At 36.5% G+C, this 26082-nt stretch overlaps 1 long non-coding RNA gene across 1 annotated transcript in view; it reads left to right on the top strand.

Annotated features, from left to right (window-relative positions):
* Window positions 1–22244, top strand: part of LOC140602542 (uncharacterized) — a 66874-nt gene extending 44630 nt beyond the window's left edge. Inside the window, exons 3-4 of the long non-coding RNA XR_012005479.1 lie at window positions 17798–17861; window positions 22044–22244. This is a non-coding gene — a long non-coding RNA (uncharacterized lncRNA). The remainder of the gene's footprint in view (window positions 1–17797; window positions 17862–22043) is intronic.
* The last annotated feature ends 3838 nt before the right edge of the window (window positions 22245–26082 follow it).

The following is a 26082-nucleotide window of genomic DNA, read 5'->3' as shown; positions in this document are numbered from 1 at the left end:
AAAGTCCTTGATTATCATTTCTCAAATATTGCTTCAGCCCCATTCTCTTTTTCTTTTCCATTCCAGACTCCAGTTATATATTTATATATTTATATGTCTATATATTTATTTATATATTTATTATATATATGTTGATTACATGTTTAAATGATAATATCTTAAATATATTTGGTTAGATAAAAACATTGTTTAAAGTAATTTCACCTCTCTCTTTTTGCTTTGTAAATGTGGCTACTAGAAAACTTAAAATTACATATATAACTTATTTTATATTTTGGTTAGACAGCACTAATTTAGAGCAGTGATTCTCAAACAGGATTAATTTGGCTATCCTGGGGAACATTTAAAAATGTCTTGGAAATTTGGGGATGTCACAACCTTGGGTGGAAATTTGGGGATGTCACAACCTTGACTAGGTACAGGTCTTAGATGCTGGTAAACACCTAGAATGCACAGGACAGTCTCCACAACAAAGAATTATCTGCTCCAAAATGTCAGTAGTGCTGAGGCTGAGAAAACCCTTTCTTTCTTTCTTTCTTTCTTTCTTTCTTTCTTTCTTTCTTTCTTTCTCTCTTTCTTGGAAACCCTGCTTTAAAGTGATCTTTAATATAATAATACCTAGTGTGTAACTAAAAATTCACTATTCTAAAAGAAGAAGATGAGGACTATGGGAAAAGGTTAATAAGGAAACATAGATGAAACAAATAGCAAGATGACATATTTAAATCTAAATATATCAGTACTTAAATGTACATGGACATTGATTAAAAGAAAAGTATTGTAAGAATGACTGAAAACAAGACCTGGGGATGCCTGGGTGGCTCAGCGGTTTAGCACCTGCCCTCAGCCCAGGGCACGATCCTGGAGTCCGAGGATCGAGTCCCACATCAGTCCCTGCATGAGGCCTGCTTCTTCCTCTGCCAGTGTCTCTGCCTCTCTCATGAATAAATAAATAAAATCTTAAAAAAACCTCAACAAGATCTGATTATATACTGTTTACAGGAAACATGCTATAAAGACAAGAACAGGTAAAGGTAAAAAATGAACCTTAATCAAAAGAAAACTTACAGCTATGTTAACATGGGAAAAAGTGAAGCCAAGGCAAGAAGTATTGTTAGATATAAAAGGGGACATTTGATAATGATTAAAGTTATTAATTCAAAAGGAACACACAGCAATCCTAAGTTTATATGCACCTAATAACATAGCTTCAAAATATATAAAGCAAAAAAAAAAAAAAAAAAAGAAAGAAATAGAAAAACAAAAAGAAAAACAAAGAAGAAAGAAAAAGAAAAAAATCCAAATGGTCTTATACCTATTAAAGAAATGGTATTCAAAACTGAAACCCTTTCCACACAAAAGAACTCTAGGCACATATGGCTTCACTGGTAAATCATTCCTAACATTTTAGGAAGGAAATAATAACGGTATTAACAGCCTCTTTCAGACTATAGTGAAAGAGTGAACACTTTACAATTTGTTTCATGTAGCCAGCATAACTCTAATTATAAATAAAGACATTGTAAGAAAATAAAATTATAGGCCAATATCTCCCATGAACCTAGATGCTAAAATTCTTAAAAAAAAAAAAAAGTATTAAGAAATCAAACCTTGTGATCTGTAAAAAGAACATATCATGACCAAGTTAGATTTATTCCAGGAAGCAAACATGCTTTAACATTTGAAAAAGCAACTAACTAATTTATTTTACCACATAAAAGAATAAGAAGGAAAAAAATAAAATCATCTCAATAGCAGCAGCAAAAGCATTTAATAAAGTTCAAAATGAATTCATGATAAAGGGACGCCTGGGTGGTTCAGCGGTTGAGCATCTGCCTTCGGCTCAGGGAGTGATCCTAGGCTCTGGGATGGAGCTATATTGGGCTCCCCGTGGGGAGCCTACTTCTCCTTCTACCTATGTCTCTGCCTCTCTCTCTCTCTCTCTCTCTCTCTGTCTGTCTCTCATGAATAAGTAAATGAATCTTTTAAAAAAAAGAATTCATGATAAAAACTAAGAAAAAATAACTTTAAAATCTGATAAAAGTTATTTACATAAAACCTACACTTAGGTTACATCTCCTTTAAATCTGATAAGATGTTCACTATCATCTATTCAGTATTATACTAGAGGTCTTAGGCAGTGTGATAAGAAGAATTTTGCAATATGTGAAGATTGGAAAGAAAGTAAAAGTTGTATTTACAGATAATATGATTATATATATATATATATATATATATATATATATATATATATATAGCAAACCCAAGAAAATATACCAAAAAAATAGGTGATTTTGGCAAGGTAGCTAGATGCAAGGTTATTAGATAATAATTAATTGTATTTCTATATTCAAGCTAATTCTAAAATTTATATGGAAATGCAAAGTATTTAGGTTAGTCAACATAATCCTGAATAAGAATAAGATTTGAAGATTTACTGCAAAGGTACATTGGTTAATATACTGTGGTAGTGGCAAAAGAATAGACATTTGTGTCCTTCCCCCTCCCTTCCCAAATTCATAGGTTAAAATTCTAACCTCCAATATGGTAACATTAGGAGGTAGGGCCTTTGGAATATAATTAGGTCTTGAATGGAGCCATCATAAATGGGATTAGTGCCCCTATAAGAAGAGACAGGAGAGTTTGCTCTCTATTTCTCTGCTCTCCACTATGTAAGGATACAAAAAAAGACCCATCTAGAAACCAGGAAGCAGGCTCTCACCAGACACTAGCTCTGTGGGCATCTTGATCTTGGACTTCCCAGCCTCCAGAACTGTAGGAAAAAAATGTTTGTTGTTTACACCAACCAGTCTATGGTAATTTGTTATAGCAGTTTGATGTGCAACAGTAGACATACAGACCAATGCTGTTACAGAATAGAGTTCAGAAATAGATTCATATGTATATAGTCATTTGATTTACAATGAAGTAAGTTAAGTAACTGTAACTGCAATTAAGTGGCAAAAGGATTTTTTTTTAAGTAGTGCTAGGTAAAGTGGATACCTGTTTTAGAAACAATGAAACTTAACCCCTATTCATACCATCTATAAGAATTAGTTGAGATGAATTGTGAATCTAAATGTGAAGGCTAAAACAATTAAGTTCAGAGGGGCAAACATAGGAGACTATCTTTATGATCTTGTGGTAGGCAAGGATTTAAATAGGTCACAAACAAACACTAACTCTAAAATAAAAATTAATAAATTAAATTTAATTAAGAACTTCAGTTCATCAAAAATACTAGTAAGACAGTACAAAGGAAGGCTATAGTCCAGAGAAGATGTTTATAGCACATACAACTAATGAAGAACTTGTACCTTGAGTTTACAAAGATCTCCTACAAATAAGATGAAGGGAAAAATTAATTAAAAAATAACGAAGGAATTCAACAAGTATTTCTGAAAGAAGGTATCCAAATGACCAATAAAAATCAACATCATTATCATCAGGGAAATGTACTTTAAAACTACAGTGAGGGGCACGTGTCTGGCTCAGTCAGTAGAGCATGCAATTCTTGATCTCATGTTGGAATTTAAAGATTTTAAAAATAAAATCTTAAGGGGCTTCTGGGTGGCTCAATAGGTCAAGTGTCTGCCTTCAGCTCAGATCATGATCCTGGAGTCCCAGGATGGAGCCTGTATCAGACTCCCTGCATCAGTCTCAGTGAGGATTCTGCTTCTCCCTCTCCCTCTGCCTGCTGCTTCCCCTGCTTGGACTCAATCCCCCACCCCCCTCTCTCTGTCAAATGAATAAAGAAAATCTTTTTAAAAATAAAAATAAAAAATTACAAATAGAGTTTCCATACGATCCAGTAATTTCCTACTAGGTATCTATCTAAAGAAAACAATAACAGTAATTTAAAAAAATGAACCCCTATGTTTATTGCAGCATTATTTACAATAGCCAAGATATGGAAGCAACCCAAGTATCCACTGATAAATTGAATAGACAAAGATGTGGCAATAATGGAATATTATTCAACCATAAGAAAGAATGGGATCTTGCCATTTGCAACATGGATGGACCTAGAGGGTACAATGCTAAGTGAAATAAGTCAGTCAGAGAAAGATAAATACCGTATGACCTCACTCATATGTGAAAATTGATAAATAAAACATGATCAAAATAAAAAGAGACAGACTAAAATATAGGGAATAAATTGGTGGTTGCTAGAGAAGAGGTGGCTGGGAGGATATGTGAAATAGATAATAAAGGGGATTTAGAGTATACTAATCATGAGGAGCATTGAGTAATATATAGAAGTGTTGAATCAGGGGCTTCTGAGTGGCTCAGTTGTTTAAGTGTCTGCTTTTGGCTCAGGTCATGATTTCAAGGTGTGGGATCAAGCCCTGCATCAGGCTCTCCACTCAGCAGAGAGTCTGTTTCTCTCCCCTACTCTCCCTCTGTGTGCTGTCTCTCTCTCACACAAATATGTAAATAAAATGTTTTTTTAAAGAGAAATGTTGAATTATTATATTATACATCCAAAACTAATATAACACTGTTAATTGACTCGAATAAAAAATAATAAAACTGAGGAATAAAAACTTCATAGTTATATACTTAATATATTTTGCTACATGGATATTAAGCTTAGGAAAAATGGTGGCATGGCTATCACTAAACATCAGACTATATCATATTCAGAATGAATTTTCAAGTTATAGGATTTCATTGGAGACACTTCTTTTTTTCTTTTTTTTTTTTGATTTATTTTTTATTGGTGTTCAATTTGCTAACATACAGAATAACCCCCAGTGCCCGTCACTCATTCACTCCCACCCCCCGCCCTCCTCCCCTTCTACCACCCCTAGTTCGTTTCCCAGAGTTAGCAGTCTTTACGTTCTGTCTCCCTTTCTGATATTTCCCACACATTTCTTCTCCCTTCCCTTATATTCCCTTTCACTATTATTTATATTCCCCAAATGAATGAGAACATATAATGTTTGTCCTTCTCCGACTGACTTACTTCACTCAGCATAATACCCTCCAGTTCCATCCACGTTGAAGCAAATGGTGGGTATTTGTCATTTCTAATAGCTGAGTAATATTCCATTGTATACATAAACCACATCTTCTTTATCCATTCATCTTTCTTTGGACACCGAGGCTCCTTCCACAGTTTGGCTATCGTGGACATTGCTGCTATAAACATCGGGGTGCAGGTGTCCGGGCGTTTCATTGCATTTGTATCTTTGGGGTAAATCCCCAACGGTGCAATTGCTGGGTCGTAGGGCAGGTATATTTTTAACTGTTTGAGGAACCTCCACACAGTTTTCCAGAGTGGCTGCACCAGTTCACATTCCCACCAACAGTGTAAGAGGGTTCCCTTTTCTCCGCATCCCCTCCAACATTTGTTGTTTCCTGCCTTGTTAATTTGCCCCATTCTCACCGGTGTGAGGTGGTATCTCATTGTGGTTTTGATTTGTATTTCCCTGATGGCAAGTGATGCAGAGCATTTTCTCATATGCATGTTGGCCATGTCTATGTCTTCCTCTGTGAGATTTCTGTTCATGTCTTTTGCCCATTTCATGATTGGATTGTTTGTTTCTTTGGTGTTGAGTTTAATAAGTTCTTTATAGATCTTGGAAACTAGCCCTTTATCTGATATGTCATTTGCAAATATCTTCTCCCATTCTGTAGGTTGTCTTTGAGTTTTGTTGACTGTATCCTTTGCTGTGCAAAAGCTTCTTATCTTGATGAAGTCCCAATAGTTCATTTTTGCTTTTGTTTCTTTTGCCTTCGTGGATGTATCTTGCAAGAAGTTACTATGGCCGAGTTCAAAAAGGGTGTTGCCTGTGTTCTTCTCTAGGATTTTGATGGAATCTTGTCTCACGTTTAGATCTTTCATCCATTTTGAGTTTATCTTTGTGTATGGTGAAAGAGAGTGGTCTAGTTTCATTCTTCTGCATGTGGATGTCCAATTTTCCCAGCACCATTTATTGAAGAGACTGTCTTTCTTCCAATGGATAGTCTTTCCTCCTTTATCGAATATTAGTTGCCCATAAAGTTCAGGGTCCACTTCTGGATTCTCTATTCTGTTCCATTGATCTATGTGTCTGTTTTTGTGCCAGTACCACACTGTCTTGATGACCACAGCTTTGTAGTACAACCTGAAATCTGGCATTGTGATGCCCCCAGATACGGTTTTCTTTTTTAAAATTCCCCTGGCTATTCGGGGTCTTTTCTGATTCCACACAAATCTTAAAATAATTTGTTCTAACTCTCTGAAGAAAGTCCATGGTATTTTGATAGGGATTGCATTAAACGTGTATATTGCCCTGGGTAACATTGACATTTTCACAATATTAATTCTGCCAATCCATGAGCATGGAATATTTTTCCATCTCTTTGTGTCTTCCTCAATTTCTTTCAGAAGTGTTCTATAGTTTTGAGGGTATAGATCCTTTACATCTTTGGTGAGGTCTATTCCTAGGTATCTTATGCTTTTGGGTGCAATTGTAAATGGGATTGATTCCTTAATTTCTCTTTCTTCAGTCTCATTGTTAGTGTATAGAAATGCCACTGATTTCTGGCATTGATTTTGTATCCTGCCACGCTACCGAATTGCTGTATGAGTTCTAGCAATCTTGGGGTGGAGACTTTTGGGTTTTCTATGTAGAGTATCATGTCATCGGCGAAGAGGGAGAGTTTGACTTCTTCTTTGCCAATTTGAATGCCTTTAATGTCTTTTTGTTGTCTGATTGCTGAGGCTAGGACTTCCAGTACTATGTTGAATAGCAGTGGTGAGAGTGGACATCCCTGTCTTGTTCCTGATCTTAGGGGAAAGGCTCCCAGTGTTTCCCCATTGAGAATGATATTTGCTGTGGGCTTTTCATAGATGGCTTTTAAGATGTCGAGGAATGTTCCCTCTATCCCTACACTCTGAAGAGTTTTGATCAGGAATGGATGCTGTATTTTGTCAAATGCTTTCTCTGCATCCAATGAGAGGATCATATGGTTCTTGGTTTTTCTCTTGCTGATATGATGAATCACATTGATTGTTTTACGGGTGTTGAACCAGCCTTGTGTCCCAGGGATAAATCCTACTTGGTCATGGTGAATAATTTTCTTAATGTACTGTTGGATCCTATTGGCCAGTATCTTGTTGAGAATTTTTGCATCCATGTTCATCAGGGATATTGGTCTGTAATTCTCCTTTTTGGTGGGGTCTTTGTCTGGTTTTGGAATTAAGGTGATGCTGGCCTCATAGAATGAATTTGGAAGTACTCCATCTCTTTCTATCTTTCCAAACAGCTTTAGGAGAATAGGTATGGTTTCTTCTTTAAACGTTTGATAAAATTCTCCTGGGAAGCCATCTGGCCCTGGACTCTTGTGTCTTGGGAGGTTTTTGATGACTGCTTCAATTTCCTCCCTGGTTATTGGCCTGTTCAGGTTTTCTATTTCTTCCTGTTCCAGTTTTGGTAGTTTGTGGCTTTCCAGGAATGCGTCCATTTCTTCTAGATTGCCTAATTTATTGGCGTATAGCTGTTCATAATATGTTTTTAAAATCGTTTGTATTTCCTTGGTGTTGGTAGTGATCTCTCCTTTCTCATTCATGATTTTATTAATTTGAGTCTTCTCTCTCTTCTTTTTAATAAGGCTGGCTAATGGTTTATTAATTATGGTCTTATTAATTCTTTCAAAGAACCAACTCCTGGTTCTGTTGATCTGTTCCACAGTTCTTCTGGTCTCGATTTCGTTGAGTTCTGCTCGAATCTTTATTAACTCCCTTCTTCTCTTGGGTGTAGGATCTATTTGCTGTTTTTTCTCTAGCTCCTTTATGTGTAAGGTTAGCTTTTGTATTTGAGTTCTTTCCAGTTTTTGAATGGATGCTTGTATTGCGATGTATTTCCCCCTTAGGACTGCTTTTGCTGCATCCCAAAGATTTTGAACGGTTGTATCTTCATTCTCATTAGTTTCCATGAATCTTTTTAATTCTTCCTTAATTTCCTGGTTGACCCTTTTATCTTTTAGCAGGATGGTCCTTAACCTCCACGTGTTTGAGGTCCTTCCAAACTTCTTGTTGTGATTTAGTTCTAATTTCAAGGCATTATGGTCTGAGAATATGCAGGGGACAATCCCAATCTTTTGGTATCGGTTCAGACCCGATTTGTGACCCAATATGTGGTCTATTCTGGAGAAAGTTCCATGTGCACTTGAGAAGAATGTGTATTCAGTTGAGTTTGGATGTAAAGTTCTGTAGATATCTGTGAAATCCATCTGGTCCAGTGTATCATTTAAAGTTCTCGTTTCTTTGGGGATGTTGTGCTTAGAAGACCTATCGAGTATAGAAAGAGCTAGATTGAAGTCACCAAGTATAAGTGTATTATTATCTAAGTATTTCTTCACTTTGGTTAATAATTGATTTATATATTTGGCAGCTCCCACATTCGGAGCATATATATTGAGGATTGTTAAGTCCTCTTGTTGAATAGATCCTTTAAGTATGATATAGTGTCCCTCTTCATCTCTCACTACAGTCTTTGGGGTAAATTTTAGTTTATCTGATATAAGGATGGCTACCCCTGCTTTCTTTTGAGGACCATTCGAATGGTAAATGGTTCTCCAACCTTTTATTTTCAGGCTGTAGGTATCCTTCTGTCTAAAATGAGTCTCTTGTAGACAGCAAATAGATGGGTCCTGCTTTTTTATCCAGTCTGAAACCCTGTGCCTTTTGATGGGGTCATTAAGCCCGTTCACATTCAGAGTTACTATTGAGAGATATGAGTTTAGTGTCATCATGATATCTATTCAGTCCTTGTTTTTGTGGACTGTTCCACTGAACTTCTTCTTAAAGGGGAATTTTAAGAGTCCCCCTTAAAATTTCTTGCAGAGCTGGTTTGGAGGTCACATATTCTTTTAGTTGCTGCCTGTCCTGAAAGCTCTTTATCTCTCCTTCCATTTTGAATGAGAGCCTTGCTGGATAAAGTATTCTTGGTTGCATGTTCTTCTCATTTAGGACCCTGAATATATCCTGCCAGCCCTTTCTGGCCTGCCAGGTCTCTGTGGAGAGGTCTGCTGTTACCCTAATACTCCTCCCCATAAAAGTCAGGGATTTCTTGTCTCTTGCTGCTTTAAGGATCTTCTCTTTATCTTTGGAATTTGCAAGCTTCACTATTAAATGTCGAGGTGTTGAACGGTTTTTATTGATTTTAGGGGGGGATCTCTCTATTTCCTGGATCTGAATGCCTGTTTCCCTTCCCAGATTAGGAAAGTTTTCAGCTAGAATTTGTTCAAATACATATTCTGGCCCTCTGTCCCTTTCGGCGCCCTCGGGAACCCCAATTAAACGTAGGTTTTTCTTTCTCAGGCTGTCGTTTATTTCCCTTAATCTATCTTCATGGTCTTTTAATTGTTTGTCTCTTTTTTCCTCAGTTTCCCTCTTTGCTATCAACTTGTCTTCTATGTCACTCACTCGTTCTTCCACCTCGTTAACCCTCGTCGTTAGGACTTCTAGTTTGGATTGCATCTCATTCAATTGATTTTTAATTTCTGCCTGATTAGCTCTAAATTCTGCAGTCATGAAGTCTCTTGAGTCCTTTATACTTTTTTCTAGAGCCACCAGTAGCTGTATAATAGTGCTTCTGAATTGGCTTTCTGACATTGAATTGTAATCCAGATTTTGTAACTCTGTGGGAGAGAGGACTGTTTCTGATTCTTTCTTTTGAGGTGAGGTTTTCCTTCTAGTCATTTTGCTCAGTGCAGCGTGGCCAAAAGCAAGTTGTATTGGGAAAAGGAGAAAAAGAGAGGAGAGAAAGAAGGAAAGAAAAGAGAAAGAGAAAAAAAAAGGGAAGAAAAAAAAAAGAAAAAAAAAAAAGAGAAAGAAAAAGAAAGGAGAAAAAAAAGGGGGTGGGGGAAGGAAACAAATCAAAAAGCAAAACAAAACAAAACAAAACAAAACAAAACAAAACAAAACAAAAAAAAAGAACCACCGGGGAGTATCTTCTGATTCTGTGTACTTTAAGTCCCTTGGCTTCCCCTGGAAGTTGTCAGTCTAGCTGGTGTTCTCGGGGAGGGGCCTGTTGTGCTGATTTTCAGGTGTTAGCAGTTGGGGGAGCTGCTGTGCCCCTGCCTGGTGCAGGGCTCAGTGGGGGTTGTTTACCCCGTGAGGCCCCAGGAGCAACAGCCCCAGTGGCGGGGCAGCTCGGGAAACCTGGATTCAGCTCCGGCAGGAACTCCGTCTGCAGGGCCTGGAGGCTCCGGGGCGGGGCCGCTGATCTGCTCAGCTGGGGCAGGAGCGTCCTCGCTGTCCTGGGCCCTCCCGGCCTCTGCCTGTCCCGGGGGAGGCCGGATCCTGGGCTGTGTCCCGGCGCCCTGTGCTCCGGAGCCTGTGCTGGTGGATTCGCGCTCCCGGGCCGCGCAACCCCCTCCGCGGAGCTGCCGCCCGAGCCCCTCCGAGCTGCTCCTGGAACCGCGCAGCCCCCTCTGCACGGAGCCTCTTCCTCTGCCCGAGCCCCCCGAGCTGCTCCCGGGGCCGCGCAGCCCCCTCCGCGGAGCCGCCGCCCGAGCCCCTCCGAGCTGCTCCGGGTCCCGCCGTGCGCGCTGCAGCCCTTAGGGAGCTCGGCGCACTCTCCTGGGCGCGCAGTTGCTCTGTTACTGTCCCAGGGAGCCTGAGGTCATCCCCGCCCTCCTGGGTCCTGCTCCAACTCCCCGCGAGCCCCTCTCCGCCCGGGAAGGTCGGTGCAGCTCCTGCGTCTCCGGGACGGGGCTCTCCTGTCCTGGGGACCCTCGCCCCGGCCTCAGCCCGGCTCCTCCGGGGCCCCTCCCCCTTGGAGGCCTTTGTTTCTTTATCTCTTTTTCCCCGTCTTCCTACCTTGATAGATGCGCGAACTCCTCTCACTGTAGCATTCCAGCTGGTCTCTCTTTAAATCTCAGGCCGAATTGATAGATTTTCAGGATAATTTGAAGGTTTTCTAGGTAATTTGGTGGAGACAGGTGAATTGGAGACCCTACTCTTCCGCCATCTTGCTCCTCGGGCTCTTTTTTTCTTTTTAAAGATTTTATTTATTTATTAGAGACAGAGAGAGAAAGAGGCAGAGACACAGGCAGAGGGAGAAGCAGGCTCCATGCAGGGAGCCGGACATGGGACTCGATCCCAGGACCCCAGGATCACGCCCTGGGCTGAAGGCAGGTGCTAAACTGCTAAGCCACCGGGGCTGTCCTGGAGATACTTCTTGACCTGGACTTTGCCTTTCCAGAAATATTTATTCATTCTACCAACAGGCTCCTATTTATTTGTTATAGCTAAATATTTAGTGTTTTCTATAATATGCCACACACTTTTGAAACTTTGCAAATGCTGTTTTCTGCCTAGAATATCCTTTTCATCTCTTTATCCTACTCCAAATTTTCCTGAGTAATTTATACACAATTTTAAGTCTTGATTCAATTAGTATCTCGTCCGAAGAACCTTGGCAAGACATCTCAGATACAGTTAGGATACCTCTTTGCTATGGTTTTGTTGTTGTTGTTGTTGTTGTTGTTGTTGTTGTTGTTGTTGTTTTAGATTTTTAAAATGTATTTATTCATGAGAGATACAGAGAGAGAGAGAGAGAGAGAGGCAGAGACACAGGCAGAGGGAGAAGCAGGCTCCATGCAGGGAGCCTGACGTGGGACTCGATCCTGGATCTCCAGGATCACTCCCTGGGCTGCAGGCGGCGCTAAACTACTGCGCCACCGGGGCTGCCCCTCTTTACTATGTTTTTGCACACCCAATCATAGCATTTTCAAACTGCATTATAAGTTTTTGTTACTTGTGTGACTGTTTCACTAAATTGTGAATTCCTTAAGAACAACCATCTTATATTTGGTGTCTTTAAAAAATACTATTAAGGGATCCCTGGGTGGCGCAGCTGTTTGGCACCTGCCTTTGGCCCAGGGCGCGATCCTGGCAATCCAGGATCGAATCCCACGTCGGGCTCCCGGTGCATGGAGCCTGCTTCTCCCTCTGCCTGTGTCTCTGCCTCTCTCTCTCTCACTGTGTGCCTATCATAAATAAAATAAAAAAAAATACTATTAATACATAACATAGTCTGACATAAATTAGGCACAATAAAAGTTTTTGTAAGTAACTGAACAAGAGAACAATTAGGGGAAAACCTGATAGATTACTGTATTGAGTTTCTTCTATATGTTTAATGTAGTGTCTGTGGCTTTTCTATTATGGAGAAACTCAAAAGACAGAACTCCGTAATTCCTGACTTGAGTACTACAAGGATGGCATTAAATTTACTTCCTTCAGGGAGGTACTTAAATATATAAAATTGTTTGTATTCCCAGAAACAATTTTAGCAGTCAAATGACTTGAATAGAGGATAGATGATTTTGCCCAAGGAAGGTCCAACAATTAGTAGATCTATAATCTTTCCTTAAGAATAACCAGGAGAGATAAAACTGACCAAATCAGGCTAACATAGTTTATTCAGATGATCATTCATCATGAATAGAATGTCATTAAACATTAGAAGGTACAGAAATGATGGTCTTCATAGCATTTAAAAATTCATTTATCATTTTAAATTTTTAAAAAGTAATCATCTTCATTTCATCATTAACAAAACAGTGCTTTCTGAAGATATTACATACAGAGTATACAGGATTAATTATCTTGTACTGGGACAACTGGGTGGCTCAGCAGTTGAGTGTCTACCTTCAGCTCAAGGTATGATCCCAGGGTCTTGGGATTGAGTCCCATATCAGGCTCCCCACAGGAAGTCTGCTTCTCCTTCTGCCTATGTCTCTGCCTCTCTCTGTCTCTTATGAATAAATAATGAAAATCTTTTTAAAAAATTATCTTGCACCAAAATAATGGGTATTTGTTTTTTTTTTTTAATTTTTATTTATTTATGATAGTCACAGAGAGAGAGAGAGAGAGGCAGAGACACAGGCAGAGGGAGAAGCAGGCTCCATGCACCAGGAGCCCGATGTGGGATTCGATCCCGGTCTCCAGGATCACGCCCTGAGCCAAAGGCAGGCGCCAAACTGCTGCGCCACCCAGGGATCCCAATAATGGGTATTTGATTGACAATCTGTGCAGGTGTATCTTAAATTCAACCTAGTTGTATTACTCTAGGATAATGCACTTTTTAGATCAACAAAAGATGTTTGCAGTATCACACCAAAGCTTATTGAAACCATGTGTTTGGTCCCTATATTCTTTTTTAAAGTAGCTTTTAAATTATAAAACATTAACTTAGCAAATATACAGTCAAATGTGTTTTCAAGACATGATTATTGCCTTCATTTCATTATATTTTTTAAAATTGGAATTTTAAGCTAACACCTCTCAAAAATCAATGTAACAGATCACGTTAAAATGTATAGCAGCTGCTTAGTTTGTTGTAACGTATATTTGAGATTCCCTCATCCATACATTCTTTTTTTTTCATACATTCTTATTGTTTTTTTAAAGTTTTTATTTTAATTCCAGTTAGCTAACATACAGTGTTATATTAGTTTCAGATGTACAGTAAAGTAATTCAACACTTCCATACATCACTCTGTGCTCTCATAAGTGCACTCCTTACTTAATCCCCATCATCTATTTAACCTATCCTTTCACTACCCTATTGGTTTTGATAATGATCTGAGGTAAATCTTTTTTTAACCAGACAATCCAAAGAACATGTTCTGGATATGGTACAATTTAGTCTAAATACCTTATGATGTTTTTTTTTTAAAGATTTATTTATTTATTCATGAGAGAGAGACAGAGAGAGAGGAGGAGACACAGGCAGAGGGAGAAGCAGGCCCCATGCACCGGGAGCCCGACGCGGGACTCGATCCCGGGTCTCCAGGATCGCACCCTGGGCCAAAGGCAGGTGCCAAACCACTGAGCCACCCAGGGATCCCCTTATGATGTTTTAATAGCAGGAAATCCTGTTACAAATTTGTTAATAACATCTACTTCTACTAAGATTTTAATAGTAATTTTGCTTTTGTAAACTTACAGTCAAAATATTATTTGGGAATGTGTATGCAAAACCAAATTTGGAAGTAAGTGAACTACAGTAAATTTTTAACAGGAACACAACTTGAGAATTTGGAAAATTATCATTTTAACAACATAAAATAAGCATTTCTCATAAGAAGCCACCTGTAACACATTAAGTATAAATCATAGTTTCTCAAGTGCTGTTTGGGGACCTTTATGTTGCAATTCCAGAAACATAAATTGATTAAGCAAGGGTATTGTTGCATTTGGGATGAGCAAAACAGTGATGAAAGATAGGTCTTAAAATATTTGGGGGAGAAACACTTTGGAATTTACACTCGATATAGAGTAAATGTGGGGGAAAATAATAAAGTAAGAATTTAATGTATAAATATCTACATAGCAAAGGATCATTAATTTACTGATCTTACTAGATTATTTTATAATTGTGCCATGAACAGATTCCCTTTTATTTAAAAATATAACCAAACAGGGGCGCCTGGGTGGCTCATTTGGTTAAGCATCTGCATTTGGCTCAGGTCATGATCCTGGGGTTGGGCTCCCTGCTCAGTCTCCCTCTCTGTCTGCTCTTCCCCTTTTGCTTATGCTCTGTCTCTCATTTTCTCTCTCTCAAATAAATAAATAAAACCTTTAAAAAATATGTAACAAAACAGCACCGAAGTTGTAAATTAGAAGAAAAATTATATATTTTAACATTGAAATGCAACAAAATACAGAGTTCAGTCCTAATCCTAGAGCCTCTTAAAACCTTTACTAAAAATCCTCATTATTTTTTAATATTTATAATGCTTACAAAGTATCAGCTACAATTATAAGCATTTTATAAGTATGAAATTATTAAATCCTTATAATAAACTCATTTTACAAATGAAGAAAAAAATTGCTTTTGCTTGGGTAAAACCTACAACATATTGAAGTTAAGTAACTTGCCCCAGTTCACCAAGATAGTAAGTGGCAGAACCAGCCTTTTTTTTTTTTTTTTTTTAAGATTTTACTTATTTATTCATGAGAGATGAGACCCAGAGAAAGAGGCAGAGACACAAGCAGAGGGAGAAGCAGGCTCCATGCAGGGAGCCTGATGTGGGACTTGATCCCAGGACTCCAGGATCACACCTGGAGCCACCCAGGGGTCCCCAGAACCAGACTTGAACACAGACAATCGCTCCAAAGACTATGATTTTATTCACTCTATGCTATGCTGCTACCCCAATGCCTAATATTTAGTCTTCAGAAGATTAACTAGTATCAGATGTAGAACTAAACTAAAATGGAGTCATTTATGTCAATGACAAAATGGGAAGGGTCAATGCAGGTGCATAAAGAAAACAATCTAACCTTATAGGAATTTATAGCTCTTCTTGCAAATCAGCAGAGGACACCAGCCAATCCCCCAAACTCCAAGTCTGTTTTCATCATCTCTGGACTTCCTTGTTCCTGTGGCTCAGCTATCCTGATCCAAATAAGAAAACTACTAGGCAGCCAATCAGCTGAAAAAGCCAAATAACTTCTGCATTCATCTCATAAAAATCTCTTATTTTGTAAGCAACTTCGAATTCATCACTTCTGCATTCTTGAGTTCCTGGTTTGCAAGTCGAAAGCCTTGCAGTGAACTCATCTTTATGCTTTGTTTTATTCAGTATGTGGAGTTTGGCTTTTGACACAGGGAATAATAGTGCATTTTGAAATTTTTTAATTCAACAGAATATCAAAGAATATAAAAGCTAAGGGCATTTTATTCTCCTAAAACTCCCCATAGATAGTTGAATTCCCCATAAATAGTTGAATAGCAGGAATTTCTAACGTGTCTTCTAAAGTCACATGAAATTAACCTCATTTTTTTCACACTTACTCTTCAAATATGTGAAGGAAACTGACTGTGTTCTAAAATGTGTTCCTCATTCGTACTTTTTCTCCTCTGAATCTGCCCCAATCTGTCTTGTATCTTTTAAAGTGCACCATTCCTAAACTGAATTCCACATTCAGGGAGGTTTTTTTTTGTTGTTGTTAACTAAAACAGAGTAGCAACATTACTATTCATTCTAAATACTATTAATGTAGATGACTATTGATATTTTATTTTATATTTTATTTTATTTTATTTTATTTTGTTAGTAGGCTCCATGCCTAGCAAGGAGCTCAATGTGGGGCTTGGACTCAGAACCCTGAGATAAAGACTTGAGCTGAGATCAAGAGCCAACCGCTTAACTGACTGAGCCACCTCGGCACCCCATATTTTTATTTATTTATTTACATAATCTCTATATCCAATGTAGGGTTGAACTTATGCCCCAGAGAACAAGAGTTGCATGCTCTACTAACTGAGCCAGCCAGGAGCTGACTTTTTAGATAGCAAAAACTTACAGACTTGCATCAAATTTATCATAAAATAAAGCCTCTAAGATTTTTTTCACATATATTCTGCAGCTTGCAACCGATTTACTTATGCAGTTGATTTTTGAACATAAATTTAAATTTAGCCTTATGAAATTGAATCTTACAGAAGATCAGTCTATCATTCCAGTCTATTGAGATCTTTTAAAATCCCAGTTATCTTTTTTTTTTTTTTTAGATTTTATTTATTTATGCACGAGAGACCGGCAGGGACACAGGCAGAGGGAGAAGCAGGCTCCACGCAGGGAGCCCGACGTGGGACTCGATTCCGGGTCTCCAGGGTCACGCCCTGGGCTGAAGGCGGCGCTAAACCGCTGAGCCACCCGGGCTGCCCAAAATCCCAGTTATCTTAACAAATTAGCTATCACTTCTTGTTCTTCTCCACCGAAGTTGATTGGGACACTATCAATATTTATACATGATAGTCATTTAAATACCAAACATGAAAGAAACAAAGCTCTACTACTAACTTAAAAAATTATTTATTAAATGAACTGTTTACTTTATAACAGTTTGAGATGTATGTAAATATTACAAAGATAGTACAGAGACATATACCCCATATCCAGTTTTTCTATTATTAACATCTTACATTGTTAGTATGGTATATTGTCAAAATTAATGAAACAATATTTATATATTACTATTAAGTAAAGTCCATAGTTTATTCAGATTTACCCCGTTTTTCCCTAATAGTCCTTTACTGTTCCAGGATCTCATCTGGGATACCACATTTTATTTATTTATTTAAATTCAGTTAGCTAACACACAGTACATCATTAGTTTCAGATGTAGTTTTCAATAATTTACCAGTTGCTTATAACACCTCTTGTCTCTTTAGACTACTCTTGGCTGTGATGGTTTTTCAGACTTTATTTTTTATGACCTTGACAGTTTTGAAGAATCCTTTTTTTTTTTTTTTTTTTTCAAAATACAAGGATACAAGAATAAATTTTTGTGAAATTGACCTGGTGTTTTTCTCATGAGTAGAATGAAGTTACAGGTTTTGGGGAGGAAGACCACAGAGGTAAAATACCATTCTCCTCAAATCTTATCAATATGACTGCTTTCGATACTATCAATATGACTTATCATTGTTGATACTAGTCTTAGTCACCTGTCTTGAGATTGTTTGCCAGCATTCTCCACTATAAAATCACATTCTCCCTTTTAAAAAAAAATATTTTTCCATGATTTACCCTTTGAGAGAAAGTCAAAGAGTGTGCAGCTCACACTTGTGAAGCAGGGATTTCTGCTTCATCTCTTTAAAAGTAGATAATTTATGTAAGTTATTTGGAATCCTGCATGCGATACTTGTCTATTCTTTCTCATGTATTCATTTATTTAATCATTTAATTATATCAATATGGGCTTGTGGATATTTGTTTTAGACTTTGAGTTATAATTTGATACTATTTCATTTATTTTTTTTTGTTCAAATTGTTCCAGCTTTGGCTGTTGGGAGTCCTTTCAGATGGCTATGTCAGCCCTTCAACATACTCTCATCACTTGGGTGGGTGTTTGAGCACTTTCTTATTTTCTGGCACTACTTTTTTTTGTTTGTTTTTAAGAAGTCTCTGTACCCAATATAGAGCTCGAATTCATGATCCTGACATCAAGGGTTGCATACTCCACTGAATGACCCACCCAGTTGCCCCTCTGGCACTAGTTTCTTACTTTCTGGCTCATATTGTGTACTTGTTGCCCCAGTTATAGAGTTATCCATCTCTCTAAGGCTTATCAGTAGCTTTTTTTAAAAAAATATTTTATTTATTTATTCATGAGAGACACAGAGAGGAAGGGAGAGAGAGAGTGAGGCAGAGACACAGGCAGAGAGAGAAGCAGGCTCCATGCAGGGAGCCTGACATGGGACTCCATCCCGGGTCTCCAGGATCAGGCCCTGGGCTGAGGGTGGGGCTAAACTGCTAAGCCACCCGGGCTGCCCTTATCATTAACTTTTAATGACCAAATACTTCTTCAAGTTTAAAACGGACCTATAATTCTTACTCACTGAGTATTGTTTTTAATATAAATACACATTTTATTGCTGAATTATCAAGTCAACATGGCTATGTTATCCACTCACTGTTGTCACAAGCAATTAGGTCTAGAGAGTGTGTGAGCTGAAGTCCAGACACAACATATAATGGTTTCCTTATTCTAATAAAGGTCTATTAATACTTTCTAATGACATTATCCAAAGAAGAGAAGAGTTGATATGACTTATAAAACACAGGCTATATGCATGTATGACTGAAAAGGACTTATAGAACGAAGTATCACAACCTGAAAATAAGTCTAATTATGAAGCTGTTAAAAAAGCAAATAAAATCCTAGCATCCAGAAAAGAAGAGCAATATGCAGCAATTTGTAATTATCCCTCTTTATACCAGGTAGATATTTATTAGACTGATTTTGAGTCAATAATAAGTTACATAACCTCAGAAAGACAAAGCTTTTTAGAGAAAGCTTACAGAATACTCATGAAAAGGATGAAAGGGTAGGAAAATGGAAAAATTAATAGTTAAGATTAAGGAAAATTATATTACTCTAGAGAAAAGACAGATACAGTGTTATTTAACAGTGACACGTCTTTCAGTGCCTAGAAGAGATTTAGATATTACTGAAATAATTTAAAAAATCACCTGATACTGTATATTTATGTGGATAGCTGAGGATACCCTTTTGAGACTCCAACCCATAAATCTCTCAGAGATCAAATTTAGGATGGAATTAATTTAATCACTTGGAAGCTGAGTCCAAAAATAAAACAAATCTAAAACCAACTTATTGTTGGCATAATGTGCCCTTCTAATAATAGCTGAAGGCCTAAAAGACTTGCACATAGATAATTTTAGTCAGTTGTTTAATTTTCAGTTTCAGTATATGCTACATAGATATCTCGTATCTTGGAAAGTTTTAGTGCAAGAATATGTAGGTTTGTGGTAGTCATAGCCAATGCAAAAGACAAAATTATAAAATTGAAAATACTAAGAAAGAGGCAAAAGTATTATTATTTTGCAGATAAAACAATTGAATATGTAGATAATCTAAGAGAATCAACTGAAGACTTTTAGAAATGTGAAAATCTTTAGTAAGTAGTTGGTTACATAATATGCAAAAGTTGAAAGTTTTACTATATAAGATAAAAACATTATGATGACAACTACCATGAAAAAAATCTAAAGGATGTCTAGTTAAGAACTTGATAAGAAATATTCAAGACATATTGAAAAGCATAAACAAGATGGACATAAGGAAATAAATAGAAAAAATATAAGCATAGAAAAATGCTACTTCTCCCCTTATTAATTGATATACTTAATACATTCATCCCCTTATTAATTGATATACTTAATACATTCACAATCAAGATAAAAAATTTTTGGAACATAATGCCTTCAGAAATTCTTCTGAAAACATTAATATTGAGAGGTCTGTTTCCAGCAAATTGTTGGATTACACACTCTGAAGGGCTTTCCTACTACTGTATAATGACATCCTGGATAAAATACAACAAGTATATATTTTTTAAAGCTTTGCTGGCCATTCAATAAAGTAAAGGAAATTTCCAAGAGCCAAAATAAAGACAGTGATGTGAAAACAGAATTGTGAGGGGTTAGTAAATTCTGAAGTGGAGGTTTCACTGGAGTTAGATGCCAATACAAACACTTATATTGCGAGGCAGAATGTAGATCCTGCCTTGAAGTAAAAAAGCAGAATTCAAGATTCAGATAATTAACAGGAAGATAATAAAAAACACCTCATGAACAGGGCTGAAATTGTTCCATATTTATATCACAACTGCTTATTATTAGGAGCAAGCATAAATCTTCTTTGAAGGAAAGTAATCCCATTTAGACCTTCATGATTCTATATATTGAATTTAATAAATTATGTGAACTCCCCACAATACCAAACACACAAGGAAACAAGTTACCACGAGTAAAAGTCAGCAAAATGATAACAAATTTAGACCTCCAAAAATTTCATATATTAGAAGATCAGATAAAGAATACAAAAACTAAAATATAGAATGGTATTTTTAAATTATCAATAAACAAGAAATAAAATGATTAGGCAAACTTGAAAGTAAATAAAACTTTTAGAAATGAAAAGTAGAATAAGAGAAGTTTTAGGGGCAACTGGGTGGCTCAGTTGGTTAAGCATTTGCCTTTGGCTCAGGTCATGATCCTGCAGTCCTGGGATGGAGCGTATTGGGCTCTTTGCTCAGTGGGGAACTTGTTTCTCCCTCCCCCTCTGCTGCTCCCCTTGCTCTTCTCTCTCTCTCTCTCTCTCTCTCTAATAAATATGTAAAATCTTTAAGAAAAAAAGAAGTTTTAAAAAAATCTGTTTCTGAGTGAACAGATTAGCTACAGAAAAATATGGATAAGAGATGTAAAATAGAAAGGAAGATGGATATAAGACAATTTCCAATAATAAAGCACAAAAAGGTTAAAATAGAAAATAGGAAGAAGAATTTAAGAGCTAACATACCTCTAAGACAATTTCAAGAAAGAATATGGGAGATGGAGTATTCCAAGAGATTATAGCTTAGAATTTTCCAGAAATGATAAAATATACAGATATATTTTAATATAAAAATATAAAATTATAAAATATGCAGATAATAAATGTACAGATATATCAACAATAGTATTTACCATACAGGATAAGCAAAAACAAAGTAAAACCAAAAAACCCACTCCTAGATATATTGCTGACACATTTGAAAAACAACATAGATGAAAAAGATGAAAAAGATATATTCTAACAATAGCCAAAAAAAAAAAAAAAAAAAGGACAGGTAAAAAGAAGACATCTTAAAAACAATCATGGAAGCATAAAAAAATGGAGTATCTTCAAAGTGCTTAGAAAAAAATAACCACCTAAAATTGTACAGCAAAATTATATTTCAATAATGATTTTTTAAGTGCTTTTAGAGTAACAAAATAGATGTGAAATTACTACCAAGAAACCTAAATTAAAAAAATCTTCTAAAGGATTAATTTTAGGAATAAAGAAAATGTTCCCAGCAGGTAGTCCACAATACATAAAGAAAAAGTGAATACATAAACATGTAGAGAAATCTAAACAAAAATGGCCTATTAACAATAATAACAAAAAAATACTTTGTGGTGTTAAAAATACAGAATTAAGAGGAAAGGACTTCTAGCTTGGGCAGAATGAAAATTTTGACAAATCCATTCACCTCAAAACAACTATAAACCTGGAAAAAATTGTTTAATTTTTTTTTCACGTTCTGGAAATAGACCAGAGGGAAGCAACGAATTGAAAAGTGTTGTGAAGAACCACTGAATAGTATCAGTACGTGGAGTTCTTGCCTAGGGCTGCTTGCATCCGCAGAATAACAGGGAAATATGATCCATATTCAAGAAAAGTGCGATCAACAGAAACTGAGTCTAGGTGGGTCATGATATTGGAGTTAGCATAAAATGACTTCAAAGCAGTTATTATAAATAAGTTCAAAGAATTAAAGGAAACCATGTTTAAAGGTTAAAGAAAACTATGATGAGAATGAATGAACAAATATGGCATATCAATATAAATAGAAATTATTAAAAGAAGCAAATTTTAGGGTTTATAGGCTTTATTTTACAAATGTGAAATGATTAGAATGAAAAATTCACAACTGCAATTTAAGTGCTAAGTTTTTGTTTTGTTTTTTTTTAAGGAATCAGTGGGGATGCCTGCGTGGCTCAGTGGTTTAGCGCCTGCCTTCATGCCCAGGGCGTGATCCTGGAGTCCCGGGTTCCAGTCCCACATCGGGCTCCCTGCATGGAGCCTGCTTCTTATTCTGCCTGTGTCTCTGCCTCTCTCTCTCTCTCTCTCTGTGTGTCTCTCATTAATAAATAAAATCTTTAAAAAAATAAAAGAATCAGTGAACTTGAAGCTAGATCAATAGAACTAATTTAAGAACACAAAGTAAAATTACTAAACTGTTTTTTTTTTTTTTTTTTTTTTTTTTTTAGGAACAGGGAAGAGAGGGCAGAAAAGTATTTGAAGAATAATGGCTGAAACCTTTGCAAATATGATTAAACAAAGAAAACATTAACTGAGATATCAAGAAGCTCAAAAATACAGTTACTAGGAGAAAATCTTGAAAGTAGCAAGAGAAAAAAGATTATCAAGTGTAGAGAAACAACAACAATATGATTAACAGCTGACTTCTCAACAACAATGACCAGACAATAGGCAGTGGGATGATATATTCAAGGTGCTGGGAGAAAAAAATGTTATCACCGAAGAATTATATAATGAAAATTCAGGAAAAAAAAGGTATTTCCAGATTAAACAAGACTGAAAGAATTCAGTCAGGAAGTCCTTCAGGCTGAAAGGAAATGATATGAGACACTAACTTAAATCCACAGGAAGAAATGAAGTGTGCCAGAAATGGTAAATATATGGGTAAATATAAAAACCTGTATAAATATCTATAGTTCTTTTTTCATTTCTTAATTTAAGAGACAAGATTGTATGGAAGCAACAATCATAACATTATATTGTTGAATTTATAACATATACAGATAATGTATGACAATAGTAGTACCAAGGATGTAGCTATAATTTACTGGAATTGATCAGTATTGACCTTAAGTAGATAATCATGAATTAATATGCATATTGTAATTCCTAGAGCAAATATAAAAATAAGTACAAAATATTCAGTTAAAAAGATAACCAGAGGAATTAAAATGATATGCTAAATGTAGTTGTTTAAAACAAGAATGCAGTATAGAAAAAATATTACATTAGACATTTGGAAAACACATAGCAAAATAGCAGATGTAAATCTAACCATATCATAATTAATTAAATGTGAATGGATTAAAAACTACAATTAAAAGAGAGAGTTTAAGACAGTATAATAGGCAAGATTTAACTATATGCCATATACAAGAAATACACGTTAGATTTAAAGACACAAATAGATTTAAAGTAAAATTATCATTCAAAGAGTAACCATAAAAAAGTCAGAATGACTATGTTAATATCAGATAAAATATATTTTAAAGTGAAAAGACACATTTCATAACGTTTTTTTTTTAAGATTTTATTTATTCATGAGAGACACACAGAGAGATGCAGACACATAGGCAGAGGGAGAAGCAGGCTCCCTGGGATCATGACCTGAGCCAAAGGCAGACGCTCAACCACTGAGCCATCCATGTAACCCACATTTCATAATGTTAAAAAGCTTGATACATCAGGAACACGTAACAAGTAAAAATTTACACACATTTAACAACAGAGGCACAAAAAACATGAAGCACAATCTGACAGAATTAAAGAGAAAAATTGATAGTTCCACAGTTTGGGGTACAGATGTCAATACACCTTTCTCAATAATTGACAAAATAACCAGGCAAAAATTTAACAAGGAAAGAGAAAACTTGACTATTTACCAACTTGCCCTAAGGTATTTTTTGGACTAGTCCACCAAACAACAGCAGAATACACCTTATTTTAAAGAATATATAAACTATTTCCAGAATTGATCACATGCAAGGTTATATAGTCACATGAAAAAAGTCTCAGTAAATTCAAAAGGACAGACGTCATTAATCTATGGATTTAAAGTAGAAATCAACAACAGAAAGAAATTTGAGAAATCTTCAAATGTTTGCAAATTAAACAACATAACTTTAAATAAAAATCAAAAGAGAAATTAGAATACATTTTGAAAAGAATGAAAATTAAAACACAACATACCAAAACTTGTGAGACAAAATGAGTGTAGATTAAAAATATAGCTTTAAATGCATATATTAGAAAAGAGGAAAGGTTTTTAGCATATGTCTAAGCAATAACTATAACAAAACAAAAACCAACCAAAAAAAAAAAAAGCAAATCAAAAGCAAGCAAAACAAGGAAAGTAATAAATCAATGAGAGGAAATCAATGAAATAGAAAATAGAAAACAGGGGATCCCGGGGTGGCTCAGCGGTTTCGCGCCTGCCTTTGGCCCAGGGCGCGATCCTGGAGTCCCGGGATTGAGTCCCGTGTCGGGCTACTGGCATGGAGCCTGCTTCTCCCTCTGCTTGTGTCTCTGCCTCTCTCTCTCTATGTCAATCATAAATAAATAAAAATAAATCTTAAAAAAAAAAAAGAAAATAGAAAACAATTTCGAAAATCAATGAAACCAGAAGTTAATTCTTTAAGAAAATCAACAAAATTGCTAAACATCCATTTAAATCGACAAAGAAAAACAGAGAAGACTCAAATTACCAAAATCAGGAATGGAAAAAGGGATATAGTTACTATTGTCAATCCTATTGGAAAAAAGCAATTAAAGGGATTATTTTCGACAACTTTGCACCAATTAGGCACTTTAGATGACATTGACGAATTTCTAGAAAAACAAAAATTGCCAAAGTTGACTTAAAGTACTAGAAAATCTGAATATACATATAACAAGGAAATTAATTAAACTAGTAATAACAATTTATTTATTTATTTATTTATTTATTTTTATTGGTGTTCAATTTACTAACATACAGAATAACACCCAGTGCCCGTCACCCATTCACTCCCACCCCCCGCCCTCCTCCCCTTCTACCACCCCTAGTTCGTTTCCCAGAGTTAGCAGTCTTTACGTTCTGTCTCCCTTTCTGATATTTCCCACCCATTTCTTCTCCCTTCCCTTATTTTCCCTTTCACTATTATTTATATTCCCCAAATGAATGAGAACATATAATGTTTGTCCTTCTCCGACTGACTTACTTCACTCAGCATAATACCCTCCAGTTCCATCCACGTTGAAGCAAATGGTGGGTATTTGTCATTTCTAATAGCCGAGTAATATTCCATTGTATACATAAACCACATCTTCTTTATCCATTCATCTTTCTTTGGACACCGAGGCTCCTTCCACAGTTTGGCTATCGTGGACATTGCTGCTATAAACATCGGGGTGCAGGTGTCCCGGCGTTTCATTGCATTTGTATCTTTGGGGTAAATCCCCAACAGTGCAATTGCTGGGTCGTAGGGCAGGTATATTTTTAACTGTTTGAGGAACCTCCACACAGTTTTCCAGAGTGGCTGCACCAGTTCACATTCCCACCAACAGTGTAAGAGGGTTCCCTTTTCTCCACATCCTCTCCAACATTTGTTGTTTCCTGCCTTGTTAATTTTCCCCATTCTCACTGGTGTGAGGTAGTATCTCATTGTAGTTTTCATTTGTATTTCCCTGATGGCAAGTGATGCAGAGCATTTTCTCATATGCATGTTGGCCATGTCTGTGTCTTCCTCTGTGAGATTTCTGTTCATGTCTTTTGCCCATTTCATGATTGGATTGTTTGTTTCTTTGGTGTTGAGTTTAATAAGTTCTTTATAGATCTTGGAAACTAGCCCTTTATCTGATATGTCATTTGCAAATATCTTCTCCCATTCTGTAGGTTGTCTTTGAGTTTTGTTGACTGTATCCTTTGCTGTGCAAAAGCTTCTTATCTTGATGAAGTCCCAATAGTTCATTTTTGCTTTTGTTTCTTTTGCCTTCGTGGATGTATCTTGCAAGAAGTTACTATGGCCGAGTTCAAAAAGGGTGTTGCCTGTGTTCTTCTCTAGGATTTTGATGGAATCTTGTCTCACATTTAGATCTTTCATCCATTTTGAGTTTATCTTTGTGTATGGTGAAAGAGAGTGGTCTAGTTTCATTCTTCTGCATGTGGATGTCCAATTTTCCCAGCACCATTTATTGAAGAGACTGTCTTT

This window comes from Canis lupus, chromosome 13 (assembly GCF_048164855.1).
Source record: "Canis lupus baileyi chromosome 13, mCanLup2.hap1, whole genome shotgun sequence".
In the NCBI taxonomy this organism is placed as follows: domain Eukaryota; kingdom Metazoa; phylum Chordata; class Mammalia; order Carnivora; family Canidae; genus Canis; species Canis lupus.
Note: the sequence above shows the minus strand (reverse complement) of the source record. Positions and strands in the feature narration are given on the sequence as shown.